We start from the raw sequence: 19,647 nt of genomic DNA, 5'->3' as shown, positions 1-19,647 counted from the left end.
TTTTGCAATAAATGAGCAATTTGGTGGGCATTACATTTAGTATGAGCTTCAGGGTGAAATTCTTTTCCAGACTCCATTTATGTGAATTTTTTTATATCTTCCATATCTCCATGGATTTTTCCTCATAGTTTTAAGTTTGATACAGTTTGGTTGAGTATATTCTATCCAGGCCTAGTTCCTAAATGCTACTACAAAACACTGAAGTTCTCACTAATGTTAAAACATGAGTAAACAGGTCCAATGCAAAGACTCATTCTGTATTCTGCAAGGTCCACTTACTCGTGTATGTACCTTGTGTGGACTGTAGAAGCAGCTCTTCTTTTCTCCACCCTAGCGGCCTGCTGCTTCTCTTCTTTCGTCGGCATCTTTTCGCGTTAAAACTGATTAAGTTAGTTTTTGTGTTGCAATTACTTAGTACATTTTCTTTAATTTTTCACTTAAGCTTGCACTTAAATCTTCAATCTGCCTTAAGAATGATTAGCGAAGGTGGTAGGGAATTAAAACGGTGCCCATACGCATGCGCTGCATGGCCGCCCTGCTGCGCGCTACTGAGAGTTGATTCTACAATAAAATAAAACTAGAAAGAGTAATAAAAACCATCACCCTGAAAGCGGATAGTAGACGTCACATAGTATATGTGTACCAAATTTCAAGTCAATAGGTGAATCGGTTTGCGAGCTACAGGTGATTTAAAATCCTGGACAGACAAATGAACAGCCACGGTAGCGTATTAAATAAGAAGATGGTGCACATAAAAAAAGACTTTTTTGCTTCACATACTTTTACCTTTAAGTGAAATGCATTTTATAGTACAGTCTAAATAGTTTTCAGTTTGTACTGGAATAAGATTAAAAGAGACAGTGGGAGTGTTGCAGTACCCGTGGGAAAACCCTGTAGAACTGAAATAAGCTTTGATCCAAATGAAGCATGTGAAAATCCAAAAATCAAGTCTCCTTATACCAGAGTTCTATTCAGACTGTCCAAGATGGCGGTTCTTCCAGTCATATGGGTGCTGGGCAAGAAGAGGTTGGTCCAGGTGAATGGACACTGGAAGTGACATTGTTACATGAGAGCTGTCAGTGTTCTGGTGTGCAGAGAGAGGAAAAGAGAGAGCATAATCACACTGCATTACCCCCTAGATTGGTGGAGAATTACCATCTCTTGAGCCCTTAAACTGTCTCCCGTGTGCATGCATATAACAGTATATAATTGTCATCGAAATATATTTATATAAAATAACAGTATTACATACACTTGCAGTATATGCGTATCAATTTAAGGAAAAATCACAGCAATGGATTCTTTGCTGATTACTGACGGACTGATGGAAACAGTGCTTCAGTCAACACATTGTTAAACTAGACTGTAGTGTTTATTGTTTCTGATGTACTATTTTTTTAACATGCTACTGTTAATAACTTGAAATTTAGCTGAGAGATATGAACGTTTGTGTCTGATGCATTAATGATGTTTGCCAACCACATGGAACATCTTCCATTTTAGCCTTTACAAAAATGTAACTCTAGATAGTTCTCTGTATCTGTCGCAACAAAACATTCATTGAAAGGACACATTTCTTGTGGTTTTTATCTGAAGTTGATGTAAATTGCTAGATTCTATCCTGTGCCTACCATGGGTATCAGTAATAAGGAGGATAGATTATTAGTAATAAAGGAATGCTCCACCCAATATTACAATTTATATATGTTATACTCGCCTCATGTTGTTAGTATATTATTCCCATTGAGAACAAACATCAAAAGCTTCCTTATATTATGGGCTTATATTCGGACCCAGCTTGATAAACAGCAAATAATATGAAGACATCAATGAAAAATAGTTTGTGTCTCACAATCCAAATGTCAAGAATCCAGGCATATGCTTACAACATCCCAAATGTATTACAAAAAACATTTTGGGACAATCTCTGTGTAAATCATGCACAAATGAGAGTGTGCTTTTGAATTGAAGACCTGCTTATTTCTTATTCATTTGCTTGAATTCCTGTTTACTGATAGGCTATCCTGGCACGTAATGCATTCCTGAACTGAATTACTTTGGGGTTTTTAAATAGTAGTTTGTAAAACTACAGATACAAAAAAGCTTATATTAAAAGTGATGTTCAGAAAGCAGATCTGTGAAATGCTGCAATGCTATATAGTGTATCTGCAATAAAGTGATGTTGAAATTGCTGTGAAGTAAAACAAACAGTTAATATACATTTGATTGTCAGAGTTTATTTTTTAATGTGATTTTTAATACATTTAAACTATAGATTTATGGAATGCTTAAATTAAATCTTAGAGCCCTCAACACTTCTTTTTGTGGGATCTTATTCAGTGTCACCAGATTCTCAATGAGTACTGAACCATTGGATTATATAGCAGTTAGGTACATTTTGGTGCAAAGAGTTGCATATATTTTGATGAGTCAGAGGGGGCTTTCGTTTTCTAGGGCTGGTTCAAGTAGGATCAACTGCATGGGTGTGCTGGCTGACATGAAAAGTCACATGACTCGCACTATATCACACTGAGCTAACTGCCTGTGGCTAAGCTTTATATCCTGTAGACCAGGGGTGCCCACACTTTTTCGGTTTGCGAGCTACTTTTAAAATGACCAGGTCAAAATGGTCTACCTACATAAAAAATGCTATATAATATACACTCACCTAAAGGATTATTAGGAACATTATACTAATACGGTGTTTGACCCCTATTTGCCTTCAGAACTGCCTTAATTCTATGTGGCATTGATTCAACAAGGTGCTGAAAGCATTCTTTAGAAATGTTGGCCCATATTGATAGGATAGCATCTTGCAGTTGATGGAGATTTGTGGGATGCACATCCAGGGCACGAAGCTCCCGTTCCACCACATCCCAAAGATGCTCTATTGGGTTGAGATCTGGTGACTGTGGGGGCCATTTTAGTACAGTGAACTCATTGTCATGTTCAAGAAACCAATTTGAAATGATTCAAACTTTGTGACATGGTGCATTATCCTGCTGGAAGTAGCCATCAGAGGATGGGTACATGGTGGTCATGAAGGGATGGACATGGTCAGAAACAATGCTCAGGTAGCCTGTGGCATTTAAACGATGCCCAATTGGCACTAAGGAGCCTAAAGTGTGCCAAGAAAACCTCCCCACACCATTACACCACCACCACCAGCCTGCACAGTGGTAACAAGGCATGATGGATCCATGTTCTCATTCTGTTTACACCAAATTCTGACTCTACCATTTGAATGTCTCAACAGAAATCGAGACTCATCAGACCAGGCAACATTTTTCCAGTCTTCAACTGTCCAATTTTGGTGAGCTTGTGCAAATTGTAGCCTCTTTTTCCTATTTGTAGTGGAGATGAGTGGTATCCGGTGGGGTCTTCTGCTGTTGTAGCCCATCTGCCTCAAGGTTGTGCATGTTGTGGCTTCACAAATGCTTTGCTGCATACCTCGGTTGTAACGAGTGGTTATTTCAGTCAAAGTTGCTCTTCTATCAGCTTGAATCAGTCGGCCCATTCTCCTCTGACCTCTAGCATCAACAAGGCATTTTCGCCCACAGGACTGCCGCATACTGGATGTTTTTCCCTTTTCACACCATTCTTTGTAAACCCTAGAAATGGTTGTGCGTGAAAATCCCAGTAACTGAGCAGATTGTGAAATACTCAGACCGGCCCGTCTGGCACCAACAACCATGCCATGCACAAAATTGCTTAAATCACCTTTCTTTCCCATTCTGACATTCAATTTGGAGTTCAGGAGATTGTCTTGACCAGGAACACACCCCTAAATGCATTGAAGCAACTGCCATGTGATTGGTTGATTAGATAATTGCATTAATGAGAAATTGAACAGGTGTTCCTAATAATCCTTTAGGAGAGTGTATACAATTGTGCTTGAAAGTTTGTGAACCCTTTAGAATTTTCTATATTTCTGCATAAATATGACTTAAAACATCATCAGATTTTCACTCAAGTTCTAAAAGTAGATAAATAAAAACCAGTTAAACAAATGAGACAAAAATATTATACTTGGTCATTTATTTATTAAGAAAAATGATCGAATATTACATATTTGTGAGTAGCAAAAGTATGTGAACCTCTAGGATTAGCAGTTAGTTTGAAGGTGAAATTAGAGTCAGGTGTTTTCAATCAATGGGATGACAATCAGGTGTGAGTGGGCACCCTGTGTTATTGAAAGAACAGGGATCTATCAAAGTCTGCTCTTCACAACACATGTTTGTGGAAGTGTATCATGGCACGAACAAAGGAGATTTCTGAGGACCTCAGAAAAAAAGTTGTTGATGCTCATCAGGCTGGAAAAGGTTACAAAACCATCTCTAAAGAGTTTGGACTCCACCAATCCACAGTCAGACAGATTGTATACAAATGGAGGAAATTCAAGACCATTGTTACCCTCCCCAGGAGTGGTCGACCAACAAAGATCACTCCAAGAGCAAGGTGTGTAATAGTCGGCGAGGTCACAACGTACCTCAGGGTAACTTCTAAGCAACTGAAGGCTCTCTCACATTGGCTAATGTTCATGTTCATTAGTCCACCATCAGGAGAACACTGAACAGGGTTGCAAGGAGAAAGCTACTGCTTTCCAAAAAAAACATTGCTGCTCGTCTGCAGTTTGCTAAAGATCACGTGGACAAACCAGGAGGCTATTGGAAGAATGTTTTGTGTAGGGATGAGACCAAAATAGAACTTTTTGGTTTAAATGAAAAGCGTTATGTTTGGAGGAAACACTGCATTCCAGCATAAGAACCTTATCCCATCTGTGAAACATGGTGGTGGTAGTATCATGGTTTGGGCCTTTTTTGCTGCATCTGGGCCAGGACGGCTTGCCCTCATTGATGGAACAATGAATTCTGAATTATATCAGAGAATTCTAAAGAAAATGTCAGGACATCTGCTCATGAACTGAATCTCAAGAGAAGGTGGGTCATGTAGGAAGACAACAACCCTAAGCACACAAGTCGTTCTACCAAAGAATGGTTAAAGAAAAATAAAATTAATGTTTTGGAATGGCCAAGACAAAGTCCTGACCTTAATCCAATCGAAATGTTGTAGAAGGACCTGAAGCGACCAGTTAATGTGAGGAAACCCACCAACATCCCAGAGTTTAAGATGTTCTGTGTGGAGGAATGGGATAAAATTTCTCCAAGCCGGTGTGCAGGAATGATCAAAATTTACCGGAAATGTTTAGTTGCAGTTATTGCTGCAAAGACGGGTCACACCAAATACTGAAAGCAAAGGTACACATACTTTTGCCACTCACAAATATGTAATATTCGATCATTTTCCTTAATAAATACATGACCAAGTATAATATTTCTGTCTCATTTGTTTACCTGGTTCCTCTTTATCTACTTTTAGGACTTGAGTGAAAATCTGATGATGTTTTAGTTCATATTTATACAGAAATATAGAAAATTCTAAAGGGTTCATAAACTTTCACGTACAACTGTGTGTATATATATATATATATATATATATATATATATATAATACACATATATAATAATATATATATACACATATACTGTATATATATACATACATATATACATATACACATATATATACTGTACATATATATATATACACTAGCAAAATACCCGCGCTTCGCAGCGGCGAAGTACTGACTTAAAATGTTTATTAAGAAGAAAATTAAACCTTTTTAAGCTTATTTGTTAAGGATCTCTTTGTATACCACATTGTCAGTTCGGCCCTCCGGTTGTAATATGACCAGGCTGTGCGCTGAGCTTACTCTTGAGCATGCAATGTACAGTTGGCCATGTGAAAAGTAATCTTGTCTCAAATCTCACAGCTTGGATTGCTGCTGTCATAATCGGTTTGGGTTTCATGGTTTGTTTTAATTACATTAGTATTTGCAGGACTTGTGTTGAAGTGACATTTGGCATCTGTCAAGCATTGTAAGCATACAGCCGGTTTCATCGATAACTTCGCATCCAGCTTTTGAGAGTTTAAACATTCATAAACATCAAAGTGTCCACTACTGAAATCATCACCTGTGAATCTAAGATGTTTAAGAGGCATTGGCGGTTGTCGAAAGGTGTAAAATATTTGGCCATTTCGGTACACTTGAAAGCGACAACCAAACAATTCAGCAGCAGCCATCAACTCACATGCAGAACCATAGGTGAAGGGTTTAAGCATTTCACTCTTATAGTGCTCCTGTGTAGTATAATTATCTCCTGTACCATAATCAGTCCACACCTTGAACCTGTCCCAGTCATTCAATACATAAGACACAATGTTCCTCCGGATATCAAGAGTGAGCCTGATATGGCCGTGTAATATGTAACAAAGAGAATGGAAAAGGTATGTGGTATCTCCGGGCATGGAATCCACTCGGTAAGTGACAGTTCTTTGATCGATGGTAATCACCTCGATAGACATGTTAATGGGGGTACGGTTGTAACAATAAAGGAAATGGGTACCTGAACAATGTAAAGTAAGTCTAAAATACCTACACAATAACTATAATCACAATAAACGAACAATAAAACAGCAGAGAATTCGTGGATTAAATAAAAAGGCTGTAGTTATCAACAGGGAGATGTGAATCCCGTGACGAAGCAAGGAAGGGAATGTAGAGACCGGAGAGACGGACGGCCTTATATAGGCAGGCAGCCAACAACGTGGGGGACCCAATGCCGCCTCACACGGTGACCGAGCTGCAAGCTATGGATGTATATATGTACGTAAATAGGATTCAGTTAGCATTGGTAACCCGTGTACCAAATTTCTTGAAGATGGGCCCATAAGTAACAAAGACCATTAGAATGTTCAATATGGCGGCCGACAGTGGCGTCATACCACCGAAATAAGTACGTACATCGGTTTCGGTTAGCGCAGGAAAGCCGCCTACCACATTTCGTGAAGATGGGGTCAGCCTTCTACCTACACGGGAAGTTGGAGAATTAGTGACATTGGAAAGTTCAACATGACAGCTGACAGTGGCGTCATATCCCAAAATAAGTACGTACATCGGTTTCGGTTAGTGCAGGGAAGCCGCCTACCAAATTTCGTGAAGATGGGGCCATAAATAAGAAAGTTCAATATGGCGGACGTTGTCATCCGTTTTGACCGCTACGTGTAGAATTTCGAAATGAAACCTACTTAATTTTTGTAAGTAAGCTGTAAGGAATAATGCTGCCAAATTTCAGCCTTCTACCTACACGGGAAGTTGGAGAATTAGTGATGAGTGAGTGAGTGAGTCAGTGAGGGCTTTGCCTTTTATTAGTATAGATATACACATATATATATACATATACAGTGGACCCTTGACTTACGAACTCAATTCGTTCGCGAGGGCTGGTTGTAACTCAAGTTGGTTGTAAGTCAAGACTATTTTTCCCATAAGAAATAATGGAAATACCCATAATGCGCTCCGAACCTCCCACAGCAACACTTACTTAACCTTTTCATAATAAAAAAGGGTTGTATAATGTGCATAATTTACCAAAACACCAATAATTTTTCTAATGTACTAACCAAAAAGTTATAAAAAGTGCCTAGCCTACCAGAAGCAACTGTTTCATACTGTACTCACCATTTAATTTGACATCTTTGGACTGCAGGAAGGAGGAGGAGGAGAATGAAACGGAAGGTGGTTATTGTTTAGAAGGAGCCTCCTTATGCAAATCTATTCTTTGTAAAATTGTCGAGATGATGGATTTCGCCATGCTGTAACAAATTAGCGAGTTCGGTCACGAACACCACTCTCATATTTCCGCACAGTTTCCTTCTTCGTTTCGATTGTGATCTCTGTTTCTCAAGTTAATAATGACAGTAGTCGGGCACTCAGTTCAAAGCTGGCCGTGTTGTGAACTGCTGTAATAATACACTCCAAAGCAAGACGGTGCTGACTCAGCCTGATGACATCATCATGTGCCGCGCCAGCCCGCTAGCTAACATCCCTTAACAATCACTTTCTTTACCTTTGTTACCTTCTCTTCCTTCCTTAGCAATTATGTGTCTTGCTTGTCATGGTCTAAGTGAATTATATATATAGATAAATTACTGCAGTGACCAAAATTACATCCACAAACACATGTATCTGGGCTCCGACTGACGCTTATGAACGCTCTCGGCTGTTTGTTTACAATCGCACAAGCGGATACATGTGACCACATTCGGGTCGTAATGCAAGATGTTGGGCATAAATAAAAACAGAAACCATTTATGGTGACTACCTGTTGAAGTTCATCGAGAGAATGCCAAGAGTGTGCAAAGCAGTAATCAGAGCAAAGGGTGGCTATTTTGAAGAAACTAGAATATAAAACATGTTTTCAGTTATTTCACCTTTTTTTGTTAAGTACATAACTCCACATGTGTTCATTCATAGTTTTGATGCCTTCAGTGAGAATCTACCAATGTAAATGGTCATGAAAATAAAGAAAACACATTGAATGAGGAGGTGTGTCCAAAATTTTGGCCTGTACTGTATATATATACATATATACACATACATCCACATATATACACATACATACATATACATACACACACAAATACATACATATATATACATACACACACATATATATACAATACAATACAATAGTTTATTTTTGTATAGCCCAAAATCACACAGGAAGTGCCACAATGGGCTTTAACAGGCCCTGCCTTTTGACAGCCCCCCAGCCTTGACTCTCTGAGAAGACAAGGAAAAACTCCCAATAAAAACCTTGTAGGAAAAATGGAAGAAACCTCGGGAAAGGCAGTTCAAAGAGAGACCCCTTTCCAGGTAGGTTGGGCGTGCAGTGGGTGTCAAAAGTAGGGGGTCAATACAATACAATACACAGAACAGAACAATTCCTTAATACAGCATAATAATAAAAATTTTAGAAGTACGGTTTAACAGTAGATGATATGACATAATTAGGTTTGGATATTTTTAGAATCCTGGAGACCTCATCCATCTAGCTGCCTCCCCATTTCGCCATGTCGCGGCTGAAACGCGTTGCTCCGATGAAAGGACCCTCTTTCCCATGATTCCTGTGATCCTCCATCAGGGATGACTTTACCATAGGCAGGCAAACAACTTGGCAGGTGGGCCGTGGCACCAATTGCCACATTTGGGTACCGAGAAAAGAAACAGAATAGGTGAGGGTTAGTATTCAAATATAATTATCATGTTACTTATGTTTTAGTGCTAATGACTAACAACAGAGATGCAGTATGTACAATTAATCAAGAGCTCTAGTCAGGATATGCTAAACTGAAGTAGTGAGTCTTCATCCGGGATTTAAAGGCTGAGACTGAAGGGGCATCTCTTATGGAAGCAGGAAGACCATTCCACAGTTTAGGGGCCCTGTAACTAAAAGCTCGACCTCCCACTGTTATTTTATTAATCCGTGGAATCCTAAGCAGATCGGCATCTTGAGATCTTAATGTGCGCTCATGTTTGTAAGTCATGATAAGTTCTGACAAGTAAGCCGGACCTTGGCCATTTACTGCTTTATATGTTAAAAGGAGGATTTTGAAATCTGCCTTAAACTTAACTGGGAGGCAGTGTAAAGATTTAAGAACTGGAGTTATGTGTTCATATTTTCTTGTTCTTGTAATAATTCTTGCAGCCGCATTTTGGATTAACTGGAGGCTGTATAGAGAACAGTTTGAACAGCCAGTGAACACCGCATTGCAGTAGTCAATCCTACTAGAGATAAATGCATGAATTTCTCACAATCCTGTTTATTTAGAAAGCGCCTTAATTTCCTAACATTTTTAAGATGGAAAAAACATGTTTTGGACGACTTTGTAATATGTGCTTTAAATGACATGCTAGAATCAAAGATAACTCCTAGATTGCGGGCTGATTCAGTAAAATTAATTGGGATTCCAACTGAGTTAATTGACGACAAAATATTGCTGTGATCAGCGTCATTCCCTCCAACAATTAACATCTCTGTTTTATCTGTATTTAAAGACACATAGTTCTCATTCATCCATTCCTTTAATTCACTAACACAACTAATTAAAGACAACATCGGAGAAACTTCATTTGATTTAACACTAGAATTACCAGAGCCTACGAAAAAACTCGTAATTCCGTCCCACCTTAAACTGCTTCTTAAATCCCTTCACACCTCTCCTCCAGCGTCCTTTGTCTTCTAAATGTGTTGATAAAGAGAAGCTTGGAGCTGCCGGCTATTCCATCCTCCCACCAATTTAGAACGTGCACAAACTTCTCTCAGCTCATGCCTTGATTGAGTATCTGGGAGTGAAGCGGAGTTTTAGAGTGGAAATAATAGATCGTTGTTTGGAACACACGCATTTCATGTCTGTTCCGTTTCTACAGTAATCTGTATCAACACATTGTTAAAACAGAAACATTTTTTATATTCCAGTAGTAGATGACAAAATGTAGGCATAAACTATATAATGTATAAGGCCTGAAGTCCAAATAGCAAAGAAACATTTTCACAAGAATAACACAATTGCGCTTTTATTCAAAAATATAACTGCAGAAACAAAAAAACGCCTCAACATGCGACATTGACAGCAGTTTATTGTAACTGCCTCCGTGGTTCAATAGAATCAGCCCCTGCTTGGGAATCAAGAGGTCACGAGTTCGATCCTGCGCCCTCCGTTTTGAGAAGTAAACTGCTCTAAGTCTTACTATTTTAGAATAAAAGCATACATTTGATTTCAGTCTGTAACAGCCGGTGCAATTTATGATCCTTGTAAAGGTTAGCTTTTTTTTTTTTATTCACTTTTCATTCTCTCAGTCGCGTTCAGAATCAATCCATACAACCCCATCTGACACGGCTGTTTTCACTAAAGACGCGCTATAGCTCTGCAGTGTACCACGATGCATACTAACGCCCCCCCCCAGGTTCTGACACACAAGCGATGGCGAAGCTGCCTTCTTATCTCACGTCACTTGCTTTTCTTTTTATTCAGTTTTATGTGAGTGTTCCTGCCGGTCCCCGCATGTTGCTGTATGCTGTTTCTTTTGTACTCCAGGACATGCAGAGGAAAGAATGGTAAAAAGCAGTCTCTCCTCTGCATGCCCTGGAGTACAAAAGAAACAGAATACAGACGCGCTATAGCTCTGCGTTGTACCATGATGCGTACTAACGCACCAAAAAAGGGTTCTGACACACAGACACTGGCGAAGCTGCTTTCTTCGTATCTCACCATCACTTGATTTTCTTTTTATTCAGTTTTATTGAGTGTTCCTGCTAGTCCCCACATGTTGCTGTATGCTGGATATTTTCACATGTATTGTCTCTTTCTTTCAGGTGTGTAATAGAAACCACAGCATAGAGAGAAGTGTGTACATTGCTTCTTACAGGAAAAGGCGATGGAAAAAGTGCACTTAAATAAAAGTGGGGGAATTTGGCGTTAGTATGCATCGTGGTACACTGCAGAGCTATAGCGCGTCTTTAGTGAAAACAGCCGTGTCAGATGGGGTTGTATGGATTGATTCTGAACGCGACTGAGAGAATGAAAAGTGAATAAAAAAAAAAAAAAGCTAACCTTTACAAGGATCATAAATTGCACCGGCTGTTACAGACTGAAATCAAATGTATGCTTTTATTCTAAAATAATAAGACTAAGAGCAGTTTACTTCTCAAAACGGAGGGGCGCAGGATCAAACTCGTGACCTCTTAATTCCCAAGCGGGGTCTGAGTCTATTGAACCACTTAGGCAGTTACAATAAACTGCTGTCAATGTCGCATGTTAAGGCGGCTTTTTGTTTCTGCAGTTATATTTTTGAATAAAAGTGCAATTGTGTTATTCTTGTGAAAATGTTTCTTTGGTATTTGGACTTCAGGCTTCATACACTATATAGTTTATGCCTACATTTTGTCATCTACTACTAGAATATAAAAAACGTTTCTGTTTTAACAATGTGTTGACACAGATTACTGTAGAAACGGAACAGACATGAAATGCGTGTGTTCCAAACAACGATCAATTATTTCCACTCTAAAACTCCACTTCACTCCCAGATACTCAATCAAGCTGAAGTTCGTGCACGTTCTAAATTGGTGGTGGGATGGAATAGCCGGCTGCTCCTAGCTTCTCTTTATCAGCACAGACAAAGGGCGCTGGCGGAGAGGTGTGAAGGGAATTAAGAAGCAGTTTAAGGTGGGACGGAATTTCGAGTTTTTTCGTAGGCTCTGGTAATTCTAGTGTTAAATGAAAGGTATAACTGGGTGTCATCTGCATACGAGTGAAAATTAACATTATGTTTCCTAATGAGAGATCCCAGTGGAAGCATGTAAAGTGAAAACAGTAAAGGTCCCAGTACTGAGCCCTGCGGGACACCATATTGAACTTCTGTGTATAATGATGGAGTACTGTCTGTACATTTCTGTACATACTGGAATCGATTTAATAAATAAGAACTGAACCAAGCGAGCACGGGGCCTGTAAGCCCAACATCGTTTTCTAGCCTGTGCAGTAAAATAGAATGGTCAGTGGTGTCAAATGCTGCACTTAAGTCCAACAACATAATTACAGTGGAATTTCCTTCATCAGAGGATATCAGAATGTCATTTACAACCCGTGTTAGTACCGTTTCTGTACTATGACCAGTGCGAAAGCCAGACTGGAATTTCTCAAATAAATTGTAATGCGTAAGGTGTGACTGAAGCTGACTGGCGACTACTTTTTGTAATATTTTAGAGAGAAATGGTAAATTTGAAATAGGCCTATAGTTATTTAGTATGTGTGGGTCTAGGTCTGACTTTTTAAGTAAAGGTTTAATGACTGAAACTTTTAGTGCATCAGGTACTGTGCCATGCAGTAATGAACTATTGATAACGGTTAGAATAGGCGCTGCAAGAACATCCATTGCACTTTTTACTAGTTTTGTTGGCACTGGATCTAGGGAACAAGTAGTGGGCTTCATTTTAAAAATTAAAGTTAAGACTTCCTGGTGAGTTACAGGATTAAAATTACTAAAGTGCTGAATGCAATGTGCGGCAGGGTCTGCTAAGCTAGTATTTGGCTTGTACTGTGATGCTGAGATCTGGGATCTTATATTTTTAATTTTCTCATTGAAGAAGTTCATAAAGTCTGTACTGCTAATATCTGATGGTATTTTGCACTGTTGATCTGAATTGCAATTTGTTAATTTAGCCACTGTTCTAAACAGTACCCGAGGATTTTTATTATTGCTATCTATTAATGTAGAATAGTATTCTGAGCGAGCTTTAAAGAGGGCTTTTTTATATTTATTTACACTCTCTGTCCATGCAATTTGAAATCAATCAATCAATCAATCAATCAACATTTATTTATATAGCACATATTCATACAAAAAAATGTAGCTCAAAGTGCTTTACAAAATGAATAGAAAAATAGAAGACACAATAAAAAATAAACATAAGTCATAAAAAATAAACATGTCAACATTAATTAACATAGAATAAGAGTAAGGTCCGATGGCCAGGGTGGACAGAAAAAACAAAAAAAAACTCCAAAGCCTGGAGAAAAAAATAAAATCTGTAGGGGTTCCAGACCAAGAGACCGCCCAGTCCCCTCTGGGACATGTAGCTTTGTTGTTCTCCATCTGCGCTCCAGTTTTCGACACTCTAATTTAAGAGCTCGAGTATTTTCATTAAACCAGGGAGAGTTTCTATGTGCTTTGATCACTTTTGTTTTTAGGGGAGCCACTGTGTCCAGAGCATTTCTCAAGGTCACATTATAATGTGATATTAGCTGATCTAAATTGTTTTCCATGTTTACATCTGATGTTAACTGATCTAAATGGTTTTCCACAATTACACTCGACTTACTCAAGGTATCTATAAATTTTGAAGCAGAATTACAATCTAGATGTCGCACTGTCTTTGTTTTAATCTGAGTGCTTGGCATGGGCAGAACTAAATCAAATGTAATTAAGAAGTGATCGGAAATAACTACATTTAATGGAGTAATATTTAAATTTTGAATTTCAACTTTGTAAGTTATAATTAAATCTAATGTGTGGTTATGATTATGAGTTGGACCTTTGACAATCTGACAAAATCCTACTGAATTTAACAAATAAGTAAAACATTTGCTAAAAGTGTCAGTTTCCACATCAATGTGTACATTAAAATCCCCATCAGAACTACGTGATCATAATTTATAGCCAAATCAGACAGAAGGTTGCTAAATTCAGTCATGAACAATGAATATGGCCCTGGTGGTCTGTAGACTAGCACTATAATTGTGTTGGAATCTGTTTTAATATTTAAAATGAATGCCTCAAAGGATGAAAAGTTGCCTAAATTTTTAGGAGTGATTTGCAATTTGTTACAATGAATTATTCCAAGGCCTCCTCCTCGACCAGAATCTCTAGACTTATGAAGGAACGAGTATCCATCTGGTGACGCCTCAGCTAGGGGAACAGTGTCATATTTACTAAGCCAGGTTTCAGTAAGAAGACACAGATCAGATTTTGTACTTAATATTATATCATTTACCAAAACAGCTTTAGTGCCAAGAGAGCGAATGTTCAATAAACAGCATTTAAAACTGCATGGTTCTTTCTGAACTGCTGATATATTTTTGTTTTAATTTGAATTAAATTTCTATTACAGATGCCCCTGGTGGAGTGTCTGGTTTTATCCCTTGGTCTAATTATACACCTTATTTTTGGTTATCAATTAATTTATGGTTTGTATCAAGACTAAATTTACTGGATGCCCCACAACAGGGATTATGGGTAACAGCTTCAGGAAAATAACAGGTGGGATAAAGAACAGCCTGTGATTTAAGATCACATGACTGCGGCCTGGATGGTGCTCTAATCAGTCAACCAGGCAGTTTTGCTGCCATATTTTGGGATAATACATAAGATCCCTCCAGTTAGGATGAAGACCATCTCTTCTGAAAAATCCAGGCCTTTCCCAAAAATCATCCCAATTGTTCACAAATGCTATGCTTTTATTTGCACACCAGGTTTCTAGCCAGCAGTGAAAGGAATGCAATCTGCTATAAATCACATCCCCTCTATATAATCTTGGTAAGGGACCAGATACAATTAAATTCCGACATTTTGTTTTAGCTTTGGTGCATAGAGAGATGAAGTTCGCTTTAATACCTCAGATTGCTGTAAATAAATATCATTAGTGCCGACATGCAGCAATAAGGTAGATACTTTATCGTCGGCAACACGGTCCAATGCGGCCTTTATGCCAGAAATCTTGGCCCCTGCGAGGCACTTAACATTAACTGCTGGTTTAACATAGTTTGGAATTCTAACATTCCGCACTATGTAATCGCCAATTATGAGCACTTTTATTATTCTCAGTTTCCACAGGCGCGCTGCGGAGAGCTGAGAACCTGTTCTGGGTCCGAATTGGTGACCTGGGTGCTGGGGACTAAATTTTGGATTCTTAGACCCCCATCTTACTGTTACCCACTCGCCCTGTGGCTGAATTGGTGCTGCTGATTTCGGCCTCGCACTGACTACAGTGGGACCTGGAGAGACTGAAGCCAAATCAGAAGTAGCCGAATTGTCTAAACAAACCGAGTCGATCCAATTTTCGGTTTGCCTAATCGCTATCAGATTCCTAACGCGGTCCTCCAATTCGCGTATTTTCCCGACCAACTCTAAATTAACTAAACATTTTTGGCAGGTGAAGCTATCTGCACTGTCGGCCGGAAAACCTGAGCTGTACATACTGCAGGACACACAACATATAAACGCGCCCTCGATGGGCAGAGAGCAGATAGAACTTACATTAAGTGTTGAAGTCATCTTTGCCGTTTTTATAGGTGCTTTGGCGCTTTCCGTGTTCAGCTGAATCACCGTCGCTTTAAGTTTCCACCACCCGCTGAGCGATCGACTTTAATTTCTCACTGCCGGTTATTTCTACTGGTCAGCTGCCGGCTTTACCTCAGGTGAACTTGCTCGGGTGCTTTCGAAGGGCTACGTGCCTGTGGGAGATGCCGCCGCTCTCTGCTTCCGCTCGCTGATCCGCTCTCTGCTTCCGCTCGCTGATCCACTCTCTGCTTCCGCTCGCTGATCCGCTCTCATATATATGGGGTGCGAGCAACTGTTGCTGGGGATGCCAGAATCCATCAAGGAAGAAAAATGAAAAACATTATTTGTACAAAATCTTAATTTATTTATCCATTCCTAAATAATTAAATGGACAGGCTATTTCGTATCAGTGCAATACACTGCCTGTTAAAACGGATGACTCCCGCTCTTATGTGCAAGTCTGCGTGGATATTATGAACTATCGTATCTGTTCAAGTTCTATTTAAATTTTAAATAGAAGGAATTTTTATTTAGTCGACAGAAATGTCTTTGGTAGGAATGTAAGTTAAATGTAGGCATCATTGCATACATTTTTCTTCACCATAGAAATGTAAAGAGTAAATTCACCTTACATTCCAACCAAAGATATTTGTGTCGACTAAATAAACCTTGAAAAGATATATTTTTTCGAATGTGATCGCGCAATTCAGATCGAGTTGACGCGCACTACATTGAGCCCGCGTGCTATTGTGGTTTCGCCTGCATGCCTCAATAAGTCACCTCCCTCGCTCTTACTTTTTTACCGTTCATCTAATGAATACACTGAGTATGGCTTTACCAAAACAATCATTGATGGCAAATAAAGTATCCATTATTTATAAAGCTTCAATTGGTGATCTGTCTTTCTGCGTTAACCGCATATTTTTTCATATGTCTCAAACCAAGGGGATGCGAGGGTAAAATGAATCGAAGCGCGCATTATACTTAGTGCACCCCCTCTCGGGAATCAAACCTCGGACGTTGGCGCTAGAGGCGAAGCCTCTACCATTGCACCACAGCGTGTGGTTTGTCTATTTGAGAGTATGTAGATCGGGATAGATTGGGGTTTATATATATATATATATATATATTAAGGATGTAACGGTATCAAAACTTCACGGTACGGTAATACCTCGGTATGAATGGCACGGTACGGTATTTATTGAATCATTTACAGGAAAAACAAAACTAATGAAGGGTGTGTATTTCAAGGGTGTGAGAAGTTTAACGATCTCCTCAGCATCTGCGATGTCAGCTGCGTCTAGAGTGTCTATTTCACGTGCATTGCTCCTGACTTCAGAACTCAGTAGGGCTGCAGCAATTGCCTGTTGTTGCTCCAGGTAGCACTCAATCATATCAAGTGAGCTGTTCCACCTAGTTACTACATCCATTATCAGTTTATGTACTGGCAGGTTTAACATTTGCTGCTTGGAGGTCAGCACAGCTGTTGCAGTTGAACTGCGGTGAAAAAACGCTGCTACACGCCTCACTCTGCCAAGCAGACGACTGACACGGTTTACCTTCAAACCTGCCTGGGACGCAAGATTTAAGGTGTGAGCAAAACACTTTACATGTGGGACAGCCCAGCCTCATTCACCGCTACACCCATGTTTCTTGCGTTGTCAGTAACCACAGCGATGCCCTGGTGATTGTTGTTGTAAATCATGTCAAGCTCCCACTCTGAAACAGCAGATTTTAACACCTCGCCTATGTTGTGTCCAGTGTGACACTCAAAGAGTACCCGTGTCTGTAGGACAAAAGTTTTTATCTCCCATTCACTTGTCATAGCACGTGCTGTGATGGTAACATAGCTCTGAGTAGCTCGTGAAGTCCACCCATCTGTGGTGATTGAGATGCACTCTGCTTGCTTGCACTCTGTGCAACTTTCGCCCTTGTCTCTTTGTAAAGAGTTGGTAAAATAGTTTAACTATCCCGCGACGGGATTTTATACTTTGGCTCCAGCATGTTTACTAACCTCTTAAAACCTTCATTATCCACCACGAAAGGGCCGAGGCCTTTGGCTATATATTCACCAATGCCTCTTGTGATTTCTTGTGCTCTCGCACTGTTGTGGGGGAGTGAGGCTGTAAACGCTTCTTTTATAGTCTTTTGGCCCGACTGGATTTTGCTCCTCGTATCTTCACGTAACTTTTCGGGGTGATGATTTAACAAATGGCTCCTCATGTTAGTCGTATTCCCCGACTTGTATTTCACCACAGTCTGGCAGTGCCTGCATACCGTATTTTCTTTGTCTGTCACCTTTTCTCCTTTCTTGTTTCTTTTCAGAGAGAAACCGAAATGCTTCCACACATCCGATTTAAAACCCGCTTTAGGTTCGACCATTTCCATCTCTTTTCCTTGCGCTACTAGCAGCACCCGCCATTTCCGCATTACTGATCTGTAGTGACAACAGACCGCAAGGATGATGGCCATGCCTGGGCTGATGGGAATTGTAGTTCCCGCTACCTCCCGTTCGCTCCATTCGCCTGAGCAAACTTTTCTCAGAAGACCTATCGTTTATTGAGTCATGCGACCACGATAGTATTAAAAAAATTTGCTATTGCGGTATGACAGTATATACAATACCTTTACATCCCTAATATATATATATATATATATATATATATATATATATATATATATATATACCCATGCTTTGCAGCGGAGAAGTAGTGTGTTAAAGAAGTTATGAAAAAGAAAAGAGAACATTTTAAAAGTAACGTAACATGATTGTCAATATACAGTAATTGTTTTGTGAGTGTTATGAGTGTTGCTGCCATCAAGGATTTGATTATCATTATTTCTTTCAATCAGGTTCGTATTTGTAGGATGTGTTGTGTTCAAGTTACATTCCGTGTTTGTCAATCGTTGTAAAGATAACAGGTTTCATTCATCGATTCGTTTCTTACTGCATCAATAAACAGCTCATCTTCCTCTTTATCTGAGACGTGACACACTGCATGCACGGGCTTTTTTTTTATACAGTCTTCCTTTAGCCTTCCTTTTTCCACCGTGTGCTTTGTTTCAGCAGTAGCTGCACTTATGAATATGCTTGTATGTATCACACGCCTCATATTTGCCTCTCAAGGCTCAGCATCCACTGTTGTGCATGAGCTGAGAGTCACGTGTGCTTTGTGCTGACGTGTGCTTTGCAAACGCTAGAGTCTGTTGAGAGTGTTGGTTTGTTCTGTGGTGTGAGATTTACATTAAAAAAATACATTTTGCTCTTAAAAACTTGGGTTTTGGTTGCCTCTAAGGAACCGTGTGGGAATTTTAAAGCTTTTTTCCCTTTAGAAGGGTTTTTTGCTTTTTTCGCCCGCACAAGAGCAAAAGTAGCTGGGTGTTTGGAAGTGCGCTTGGAAAAGTTATTTGTACTTGTTCTTTTTCTTGTTATCTGTATTTGAATTAGCATCGAGGCGGCAGGGTAGAAAGCAGCAGTAACTGATATCGGCATTTGTAAATAAATAACCGCTTCGTCGTAACAGCGATTCCTTAGTTTAAAGGAAAAGAAAAAGGCCGCGGCTGACTTCAAAGCAGTAAAAGGTGGAAACTCAGTAGTGCGCAGGTAAGCGGCCTGCGTTAAGACACCGTTCAGGCACAAGGAGCAGTAGGAGCAAATAAGGTAGTAAAGTTTTATTTATTTGTTTATTTTAGATTAAACAGTCCTTAGCCGTCCAGAGGCAGAACAGTTAAGTGGGCGACAGCGTATTGGTTCATTAATACGGGGGAATACAAACAGTGCGAGTGAAGAGCTTATAAGTAAGAAGAGCGCAAAGCTAGAAGAGACAGAGAAAAGTAAAGTTAACCTCATAGAAAGGCAAACAGCAGGCAGCTGAGAGGGAGAACAGTACAGGAGCTTAAGG

At 39.5% G+C, this 19,647-nt stretch overlaps 1 protein-coding gene across 1 annotated transcript in view; it reads left to right on the top strand.

Moving 5' to 3' along the window:
* The window catches only part of LOC120523821 (mitochondrial intermediate peptidase-like), a 178,980-nt gene that overhangs the window by 15,607 nt on the left and 143,726 nt on the right, over nucleotides 1–19,647 (top strand). The window lies entirely within an intron of this gene.

This window comes from Polypterus senegalus, chromosome 2, assembly GCF_016835505.1.
Source record: "Polypterus senegalus isolate Bchr_013 chromosome 2, ASM1683550v1, whole genome shotgun sequence".
NCBI classification, from domain to species: domain Eukaryota; kingdom Metazoa; phylum Chordata; class Cladistia; order Polypteriformes; family Polypteridae; genus Polypterus; species Polypterus senegalus.
The sequence above is the reverse complement of the archived record's forward strand: the minus strand, read 5'-3'. Positions and strand labels throughout refer to the sequence as shown.